Source organism: Callithrix jacchus, chromosome 9 (genome assembly GCF_049354715.1).
Source record: "Callithrix jacchus isolate 240 chromosome 9, calJac240_pri, whole genome shotgun sequence".
Lineage (NCBI taxonomy): Eukaryota > Metazoa > Chordata > Mammalia > Primates > Cebidae > Callithrix > Callithrix jacchus.
In genome coordinates, this window is record NC_133510.1 from 71,326,725 (window position 1) to 71,338,121 (window position 11,397).

Genomic DNA, 11,397 nt, shown 5'->3' on the forward strand with positions numbered 1-11,397 from the left:
CACAATCTCGCAGTCCCTCTCAGGTTCAAGCCATTCCCTTGCCTCAGCCTCCAGAGCAGCTGGGATTATAGGCATGTGCCACCACACCATCTGATTTTTTTGTATTTTTAGTAGAGACAGGGTTTCACCATATATTTGGTGCTATGTAAGTAAAAATGTACTACTTTTCTTTTTCTTTTTCTTGATTTTACTATAGAGACAGGGTCTTCCTATGTTGCCCAGGCTGGTCTTGAACTCCTGGACTCAAGGGATCCTCCGTCTCGGCCTCCTGAAGTGCTAGATAGGATTATAGGCATGAGCCACCCCACCAGCTGTAAAAATGTACTTTTTATTCTCCAGCCTCTTTTGTATAAACAACTGAAGTAAGGGATGGGGGTAATGATGTTACCAGTGAAAATAGCTACCATTTACCCATAAGACAGAACTTTTTAAAGCCTCCTCCTGGGTAAAATGTGGAATTGTCTTGGAAGTCTAATCCAGTATATCAAGCTCTGTTTTCACACAAAAGAATCCTTTTCAGGATTTAGTGGAAGCTATTGTTTCCCCTAAGTTGAAGAACAACTGTAGGACACTTCCAAGTCCCTTCCTGGGCTCAGTTACTTGGTGCCCAGCCTAGGTTTCAGACTTTTGCTTAAGGCCTGTTTTGGAAACCTGTGAACTCAGAAAGGTTAATTCAGAAATTTGATAAACAGAATTGTTCATTTAAAAACTAACTGGAAAGATTGCAAGTTTTTTTCTGAACTATCCAGAAATTATGCATCATTTTCCTTCAAGAATGACAAGGTCAGAATGTGGAATTCCAAGATACCTCTTGACTTCCTCTCTAGCTCCATGTTTGGTCAGTGGAGGCCCATGCGAGCTCAGCATGTGTACTGAGAAGTGTCAGTGCCTCTTGGGGCCAGTCTACCCTGGCCACATCACGGTGTGCATCTGCAGCTATTGCAAGGTGTTCAGACTGTGTGAATCCAAATGTCATAAAAACTTTAAAAAGAAGTGCAATTCTTGAAAGGTTAGGTGGACTAAAGCATTCTGTAAAGCAACTGGTAATAATGAGCTTACAGTGGATAATTCATTTGAATTTGAAAAATATAGAAATGAACCTGTCAAATACCAGCAGGAACTATGGAATAAAACTACTGATGCAATGAAGACAGCTGAAAAGATCAAACAAATGCCAAACTAAATTTATAATGAACAAATTGAAGAAAAGTAAAGGGCTACAGAAAGTTCAGGACATCAAAGACGTCAGGCAAAACTCTTCTTGTCTTGACCCCTCTTGCAGGCAGAGCAAAGCGGCTGGAAGAAGAGATGGTTCAACAGTTACAACAGGATGCAGACACAGAAGAGGTTTCCTAAGAATCTCGTCTATAACCACTAATACACGTACATTTGAAAAATCTCTTTAGGAGACTTAAAACCTCTAAATTATTGATTTATTTTTTATGTAAGGTCACTCAAATGAAAGGTGATTTAAAAAATCACTTACGGGCCGGGCGTGGTGGCTCACGCCTGTAATCCCAGCACTTTGGGAGGCCGAGGCAGGTGGATCACGAGGTCAAGAGATCGAGACCATCCCGGTCAACATGGTGAAACCCCGTCTCTACTAAAAATACAAAAAATTAGCTGGGCATGGTGGCGCGTGCCTGTAATCCCGGCTACTTGGGAGGCTGAGGCAGGAGAATTGCCTGAACCCAGGAGGCGGAGGTTGCAGTGAGCCGAGATTGCGCCATTGCACTCCAGCCTGGGTAACAAGAGCGAAACTCCGTCTCAAAAAAAAAAAAAAAAAAAGTCACATACATTGCTGTCTACAAAACATCAGATAATATGGATATTAGATTGCATCTCATTGTTATCTCTTCACTGACAGATACTTTTTATGTAAATCATGAAAATTCTGTTTGTAAATGCAGAAGTGAAAGGTGGACATAAAATGGTCATGCCATTTGGTTAGCAATACTAGGCAACATTTATGTAATAACTAATGACAAAATTAAAAAATTTATGGCTAGTGATAGACATAAAATTTTCGTTGCAACAAAATATGCCCTTTATTGTTATAGAAGGGAGGATATAAGGAACCAACAGTTTGTATGAAAATAGCTCAAATAATATATTTTCAGTTTAATATTTCTTGTTTTGGTTTATTAGCATCTTAGAGCAAAACGGCCATATGTAATGAAGCCTGGTTATGCTGGACCGTTTTGACCTGGCTTTACTGTTCTGAGGATAGCTGGGAAGGAGAGCTGAAAAATCAAATGATGCTATATAATTTCTACTTTGGCAAATACTCAGTTCTAACTTGTGATCCCTGGTAGAACAAGCTTTTTCAAGCCTAGCAATGATCTAGAAGCAGATGTATCTCAGTGCCTTTTAAAATTTGTTGTGTGTTTTTTATGCAGCAATCAGAAATGATGAGTTCGTGTCGTTTGTAGGGACATGGATGAATCTGGAGAACATCATCCTCAGCAAACTGACACAAGAACAGAAAATGAAACACCGCATAGTCTCACTCATAGGTGGGTGATGAAAAATGAGAACACATGGACACAGAAAGGGGAGTACTAAACACTGGGGTCTATTGGGGGGAAAAGGGGAGGGCCAGTGGGAGGGGGAGGTGGGGAAGGATAGCCTGGGGAGAAATGCCAAATGTGGGTGAAGGGGAGAAGAAAAGCAAAGCATACTGCCATGTGTGTACCTACGCAACTGTCTTGCATGCTCTGCTCATGTACCCCAAAACCTATAATCCAATAAAAAATTAAAAAAAAAAAAAGTCAAACAATAATTTTGGGAAACAATGTATGGGTAGAAGATCTGTCTAGTATTTGTACAAAACCACTTTTAATGGGTACAAAGTTAAATTAGGAGGAATAAGTTCTGATGTCCTATTGCACAATAGGGTGACTATAGTTAATTATTGAATGTTCTTGCTACAAATAAATGATAAATGTTTGAGTTGATGGGTGTGCTAATTACACTGATTTGATAGATACACATTGTATGTGAAATAGTACATATGCCATATTTACAATTATGTATCAGTTTAAAATTTAAAAAAGTTTCTAATGTCAAAAGTATCTCTCAAACTGTGTAGATTAACTTCTTGATTTATATTTAAAAATGAATCTTAAGCAAAATAGTGAAAATAACTATCTTGGTTTAGTGTTTTTCTCCCATATGTAAATTGTATATACTTACAATAAAATCAGCTAACCTGTAAGCTTAGAATAGGCCTGAGGGATAATTTTGCACAGCAGCTTTACTAATGGTACATTGTTGCATTGTTGCTTCACACACACAAACACACACATCACACACACAACCACACACACACACCACACACACCACACACACACACACCCCACACACACACACCCCACACACACACCACACACACACCCCACACACATACCCCACACACACACCACACACACACCACACACACACCCCCCACACACACACCACACACACCACACACACACCACACACACACACACCCCCCACACACACCACACACCACACACACACACACACCACACACACACACCCCCCACACACACACCACACACACCACACACACACCACACACACACCACACACACACCACACACACACCACACACACACACCACACACACACCCCACCCATACCCCCCCACACACACCACACACACACACACACACACACACACACACACACACACACTGACTTAGGAAACAAATGGCCAAAGGGATTAGTACTTTACCTGTAGCATTCCTCAAAGTGTTATTTGAAGTTAAACCAAGTGGAATCTGTTTGTTTCTGAGGAGTGTAAGTAGCGTAAATGTGATTATAGACAATGTACACTTCAGATGTATGTATGCAATGACTGCTATTTATACAAAATTTAAATCTGCAGATGGAATCAACACGTTTATGGGTTATTAAAATTGTCTAAATTCTTAGGTTCTGAATGGTACAGATTTTGATTTACAGATAATTGTATTGATTTACAAATAAATGATTTATTACATGATTAAGAATTGTTTCAAGAAAATAATTATTTAATCTTAAACAATTGTTTAATGAGTTAAAATGGAAATTGACTATCATATATTTGGGTAACAAAAGGCACAAGTCTGAATATGTTTCTGGAATGGCTCTGCCTACCCACTTCAGAAATACAAAATCACTGCGCAGCTTAAAGCAGTTGGGAGCCTCCAGTGAGAGCAACTTGACAGAATGATGTTCCATGTTAGTAGGAGGAAGAAATGATTTGTTCTCCCTGTCTTTACTTAGGTCACATGACAGGCTGACGTAAGTGATCATGAATGGTCTATAAAGGAGGTAGCTGGGACAGGGAGGGGAATTTGGGCTAGCCACTTTGCTACTTGTCAGCATGAAAAACTGCCTCGTCTTTGAAAGTTCCACCAAGCTGGGAACCTCTTGATTGTGATGCACAAATGTAAGTGCTCAGTAAGAATTTACTAAATGAAAGCATTGGGGCCTCAGTCTTGAAAGCTGGCTTTGTCTGGGTGTGGTGGCTCACACCTGTAATTCCGGCACTTTGGGAGGCCGAGGTGGGCTAATCACCTAACGTCAGGAGTTTAAGAGCCGCCTGACCAACATGGTGAAACCTGGTCTCTATTAAAAATACAAAAATTAGCCGGGGGTGGTGGCGTGTGCCTGTAATCCCAGCTACTCAGGAGGCTGAGGCAGTAGAATCCCTTGAACCAGGGAGGTGGAGGTTGCAGTGAACTGAGATCGTGCCACTGCCCTGGCAGCAGAGTGAGACTCCATCTCAAAACAAAAACAAAAAATAACAACAAAAGAAAGCTGGCTTTGGCTGGGTGTGGTGGCTCACACCTGTAATCCTAGCACTTTGGGAGGCCGAGGTGGGAAGACCACGAGGTCAGGAAATCGAGACCACCCTGCCTTACATGGTGAATCTGTCTGTACTAAAAATACAAACAATTAGCTGGGCGTGGTGGCACATGCCTGTAGTCCCTGCTATTCAGGAGGCTGAGGCAGGAGAATCACTTGAACACGGGAGGCAGAGGCTGCAGCGAGCCAAGATTGCACCACTGTACTCCAGCCTGGATGATAAAGCAAGACTCCATCTCAAAAAAATAAAAAATAAGCTGGCTTAGGAGCTTGTGGGCCCCTACGCCAGACAGGGATAGTTTTTTGCCATCATATAATTAAGATTTTGAACTCTTTAATAAGGGTTATTTATTTATTTATTTATTGAGATGGAGTCTTGCTCTGTTGCCCAGGCTGGAGTGCAGTGCTGTAAACATGACTCACTACGGCCTCAACCTCCTGGGCTGAAGCAGTCTTCCCACCTCAGCCTCCCAAGAGGCTGGGGACCACAGGTGCAAGCCACCATGCCTAGCTCTTTTTTTTTTTTTTCCGGTGATAGAGTCTTGCTCTGTCACCCAGGCTGGAGTGCAGTGGCATGATCTCAGCTTACTGCAACCTCCACCTCCCAGTTTTAAGCAATTCTCCTGCCTCAGCCTCCTGAGTAGCTGGAATTATAGGTGCCCACCACCACACCTGGCTAACTTTTTTTGTATTTTCAGTAGAGATGGGGTTTTACCATGTTGGCCAGACTTGTCTCAAACTCCTAACCTCATGATCCACCTGCCTAGGCCTCCCAAAGTGCTGGGATTATAGGCATGAACCACTGCGCCCAGCCTAATTTTTGTATTTTTTGTAGAGACAGTTTCATCATGTTCCTCCAGCTGGTCTCAAACTCCTGGGCTCAAGTGATCTGTCCATCTTAGCTTCCCAAAGTGCTGAGATTACAGGTGTGAGCCACCACACCAGGTCCAAAATTTCACCTTTTAAATTTATTTCATAACAGTTATGTTCTACATGAATTTTATTTATTTCTCAGGGTTAAATTGTAGTGCTTTTGCATGTGTGTATTTTTGGTTCACACCTTCCCAGCCCACTGTCATGTATTAAGCAGGCCTTCCTCCAATCCAAGATCACAGTAATATGTCCCTAAATGGATTTTACTGTGTTTGGTCCCCCCATTTTGGGTTCAGTTATAGTTTACAGATATCATGTTGCATCCTTGATTTAAATACCGGGGAAAAAACTTGCTCTTTGGATTTTCTCTCTGATGTTCTACTGGATTATTTTAGACTTTTAGAACACTATGAAATGGGTGCTTGCTTTTCACTCTCAAATCAATTTGCTTCAACAAAGTTCATAAGCTTATTGTGGGAAGTTCAAAGTCACATATCTGGTACTTACTTGCCTAGTGACCCTAGAGACATTAAATGTACAGAACTTAGGATGGTGTCTGGCAGGTAGCAAGCACTTTTAATGAACGGCAGTGTAATATTCTGTTTGCATCCATTCTTGACCATAATCACCCCAAATCCAGCTTAGGTAGCCTTGATGTAACCTCTACCCTCATCCCCAAGTTTTCTTTCTTTTCTTTCTTTCCTTCTTTCTTTCTTTCTTTTTCTTTCTTTCTTTCTTTCTTTCTTTTCTTTCTTTCTTTCTTTCTTTCTCTTTCTTTCTTTCTTTCTTTTCTTTCTTTTCTTTCTTTCTTTCTTTCTCTTTCTTTCCTTCTTTCTTTCTTTCTTTCTTTCTTTCTCTTTCTTTCTTCTTTCTTTCTTTCTTCTTTTTTTTTTTTTTGCTGAGACTGGGTCTCATTCTGTCGCCCAGGCTGTAGTACAGTGGCACAGACATGGCTCACTGCAGCCTGAGTAGCTGTGAACACAGGCCTGTTGCCACTCTACCTGGCTAATACATGTGTGTGTTTGTGTATGTATGTATGTTTGTATTTTTAGAGATAGGGTCTTGCTATGTTGCCCAGGCTGGCCTTGAACTTCTGGGTTCAAGTAATCCTCCTACCTTGGCCTCCCAAAATGCTGGGATTACAGGTGTGAGCCACTGCATCTGGTGAATTAAGCCTTTTTTATGCACTCTTAAGTCTGAGGTATTCTGTTCATACCAGTGTGTTCCTTTGTATCTTCTTCCCATAGCAGGTTGTAACATCATTTTGTATCTCCTTCTTTCAACTGTCAAATAAATGCGTTGTGTATACAACAGGCATTTAGTAAAGGATGTTGATTGGCAACGAAAGCAACTATGAAGTTTTTGTTGATTTAGAAGATGAAAAGACAGTTTTAAAATACCATCCTGGGCCAGGGTCAGTGACTCACGCCTGTAATCTCAACACTTTGGGAGGCCAAGGAAGGAGGATCACTTGAGGCCAGGAGTTTGAGATCAGCCTGGGCAATGTAATAACATACTATATTCAAAAATTGTGGTGGCTGGCACCCACAGTCTTAGCTACTTGGGAGACTGAGGTGGGATGATCACTTGAGCCTAGGAGTCCGATGTTACAATGAACTATGATTGTGCCGCTAACACTCTTCTTGGGAGACAGAGGGAGACTTGTCTCCAAAAAATAAAAGATACTATGTTCATTAATCTTACTGATTATTATTATTTGAGAGGAAGTCTTGCTCTGTTGCTCAGGCTGGAGTGCAGTGGCATGATCTTGGCTCACTGCAACCTCTACCTCCCGGGTTCAAGCAATTCTCCTGCATCAGTCTCCCAAGTAGCTGAAATTTTTTTTGGTTAATTTTTACATTTTAATAGAAATGGAGTGGCCAGGCTGGTCTTGAACTCCTGACCTCATGAGATCTGCCTGCCTCAGCCTTCCAAAGTGCTGAGATTAGAGGTGTTCAGCCACTGCACCTGGCCTTATTAGAATTTTCTGAAATCCCCCCTCTCCCAAATTAATGTCTGTACAATAAATGGCAAAAAAAGAAACATTCTAAGAAAACAGTAGTCTTCCAAAATTGATATGGTGCCAGAATTGTAACAATTCTTTTTTTAAGAGAGAGAATCTCACTGACAAAGCTTTTTAGAAAAAAATGGTCCCTATAAAAAAGACCTTTTCTCACATTTATTTTGTTCCTTTTACAGGGGATATACGAGAAGACCAAATCACTTCAAAGTGAAGCATTTTTTAACCACAAGGTGGAAGCGTCATGTTGGGAAGACTGAAGGTGTCCACTAATGGTAGATTTTTTTTGAGATGGAGTTTTGCTTTTTTGCCTAGGCGAGAGTGAAGTGGCGTGATCTCGGTTCACTGTAACCTCTGCCCCTGCTGGGTTCAAGTGATTCTCCTGCCTCAGCCTCCCGAGTAGCTGGGACTACAGGTGTGCACCACTGTGCCCACCTAATTTTTGTATTTTTAGTAGATACAGGGTTTCACCATGTTGGCCAGGCTGGTCTTGCACTCCTGATCTCAGGTAAGATCCACCGGCTTGGCCTTCCAAAGTGCTGGAATTACAGGCGTGGGCCACCGTGCCTGGTTGACTTTTTTTTTTTTTTTTTTTTTAAGACAGTCTCCTCTCACTCTGTCACCCAGGCTGGAGTGCAGTGGCACTATCTTGGCTCACTGCAAACTGCCTCCAAAGTTCAAGCGATTATCCTGCCTCAGCCTCCTGCGTAGCTGGAATCACAGGCTTGTGTGCCACCATACCTAGCTAATTTTTGTATTTTAAGTAGAGACGGGGTTTTGCCATGGTGGCCAGGCTAGTTTTGAACTCCTGACCTCAGGTGATCCACTTGCCTTGGTCTCACAAAGTGCTGGGATTACAGGTGTGAGCCACTATACTTGGGCGGAGGTGACTCTTAACACTGAGAGATCACTCCAAGAGAGCAGAGAAATAATAGTTCTATCTCAGTTGTCAAAAAGCAAACAAAAAAACCCTTGACACTCCTTCACAATCAGTCTGATTTGTTGCGGACAGCCAATTTCCCATCTACAGTTGCAGAAAAGGTCAGGGGGTTGCAAAGGGAATAGCCTCTGGGCCTTCTGCTACTTAGGGTGGGAAGTTAGGGTTTTCCTTTCAGATTAGTTCTAGGAAGTTGGTGTGAAACATCCTTAGGTTCCCTGTCTATTCTCCTGCCTCAATAGAACATTTCAAAAATGAAGTAGAAAAAAACCAAAAACATAATTCTACCATCCAAAAACAGAGCAATCATTTGTTTAGACTTTTATTCTTATTTATTTTTTCCCCTCATGTCTAATACTTGAAAAAATTGGTTCATTTCAAAATTCTACCTTACTTTTGTGGGAGGGGAGATTGTAATGGATGCTTTAAAGAGCTGCACATCTTGCCCAGGCATGGTGGCTCACGCCTGTAATCCCAGCACTTTGGGAGGCTGAGGTGGGAAGATCACTTGAGGCCAGTTCAAGACCAACTGGGACAATATGGTGAAACCCTGTCTCTACTAAAAATACAAAAATTTTCCAGGCATCATGGTGTGTGCCTGTAATTCCAGCTGCTCGAGAGGCTGAGGTATGAGAATTACTTGAACCTGGGAGTGGGAGTTTATAGTGAGCCAAGATCCTGCCACTGCACTCCAGCCTGGGTGACAGAGCAAGACTCCATCACAAAAAACACAAACAAACAAAATGCTGCAAAATCAAATACTGAAGTCTAGCTAAAATATACCAAGAAACTTCTGCTTAAGGGGTTTCCATGAAACAATAAATTCTCTTGAAAACAGAGAAACTATTTCCAGTTTATTTTCTAAATTGAGATATCTACTCAGCAGTGTTTCATTGAAACTACTGTTTGTTTAGCATGTTTCAAAGAGCAGATGGAATCTTGAGCCCATCCTCTGTTCTATGACTAAGTCGATATTAGGGCTTTGCAGTGCTTAGGGTCAGGGCTGTGAGATTTACACTTCCTACTGGAGGCAAATTCTTTGTTTACAGCTGTTCTTCATATTTCAAAAGCACCTGGAAATCAATAAACTTTGTTATTCAGAACAAAAGACTTCTCTGATACCAGCATTTCTTAAAGTATGTTTGGAAATACAGGTATGTTAATCTAAAGGGATGGTATGAGGCTGAATTATTTAAGGAAATGATCCCACAGCTAAGCATGCTTGGGACATCTTCTTTTCTGCATTTCTGTCTCTTTATTACATTAATATAAACTATAAATTTTCAAATCTTTTTTCTGACCAGAAAGCATACTTTCCATCCGTCGTCTTGCCCATGGAACACACTACTACAGAACACAAATTAACATGGAATATGTTATATGTAGTATACATAACATATAGCATATATAACATGTTCTGGAAGATCTGGACTTTGAAGAGTTGTTACAATATTATTGCCTCATAAAAGGTCATTAAATTTTGTCTTCCTCAAAGTTTTATTTGGTGGTAATCAGTTCTTTTTAGTGGACTTTGATCTATTTGCATAAGTATTTATTTTCAGGTTACATAATGGGAAAAAAAGCATTCATTATTTATATGAATATTAGTTCTTTATTGAGAAGCAGAAATATTTTTAATTTACTAAATTCAGAGGTAGTCATGGCCTCTCCTCAATAAACTTTACAGTCTTAGACAATTTGAGCATTTTAATAAATTCTTAATTATAGTATAAAAGAAATGGCCAGGCATGGTAGCTTATGCCTGTAATCCCAGCACTTTGGGAGGCTGAGGCCGGTAAATCATGCAGGAGATCGAGACCATCCTGGTCAACAGGATGAAACCCCATCTCTACTAAAAATGCAAAAAAATAGCCAGGTGTGGTGGTAGGCACCTGTAGTGCCAGCTACTCAGGAGGCTGAGGCAGGAGAGTGGCTTGAACCCTGGAGGTGGAGGTTGCAGTGAGCCGAGATTGCACCACTGCACTCCAGCCTGGGTGACAGAGTGAGACCTCATCTGAAAAAAAAGACAAGAAAAAAAAAAAGAATTTTCCAGGAAAACTGGTAAAATAAGCTATAAAACATCTATAAAAGGCTGTGAAAAAATATGATAAAATGATAAGCAGTACTGTCCAAATAGCTGCTCATGAGTTGATAAAATGAAAAGTCTACAACAAACCCAAACTTCTGCTTTAGATACAGTACTGTGGACTTTCAATGCTCTTTAATTAATCTGGATATCATAATTTTCCCTCCTTCCCCATCTAAAGTTATGAGGAAAATAAAAGGATCTATTATAAAATATACACCAACTGTATTGTTATCATATAGAATAACAACCAGACTTCTCAATAAGCAACTTATCTGTTGCAGTAGGACAATATGCTATTCTTACCTTTCTGGATTCCCCAGGAAGAGATACTTCCAATCTAGCATCAGATATTTTCACTTTCTAAACATAGAGGTTAACTTACAGCATTTTTAGAAGCAGATCACAAATGCAAATTTGCTTCTGGAACAAAACCTAACATTGATTTCTTGGAAAAACTTTCGGAAATGTTGAGAAAAAGCTTTTAACATTTCTGATACATCCAACAGTTCAAGTCTAAATGTAATACATTAAGCACCCAAATCAACACTTGTCATTTATCTGCAGGGACTTAGTGTTTTTCTAAAATACTACTCGCCATTTAGGTTCAGTCATGTCAAC

At 40.7% G+C, this 11,397-nt stretch overlaps 1 pseudogene; it reads left to right on the forward strand.

Annotated features, from left to right (window-relative positions):
• Window positions 1-865: 865 nt before the first annotated feature.
• Window positions 866-1,356, forward strand: LOC108593261 (putative ribosome biogenesis protein RLP24 pseudogene; annotated as a pseudogene).
• Window positions 1,357-11,397: the final 10,041 nt, after the last annotated feature.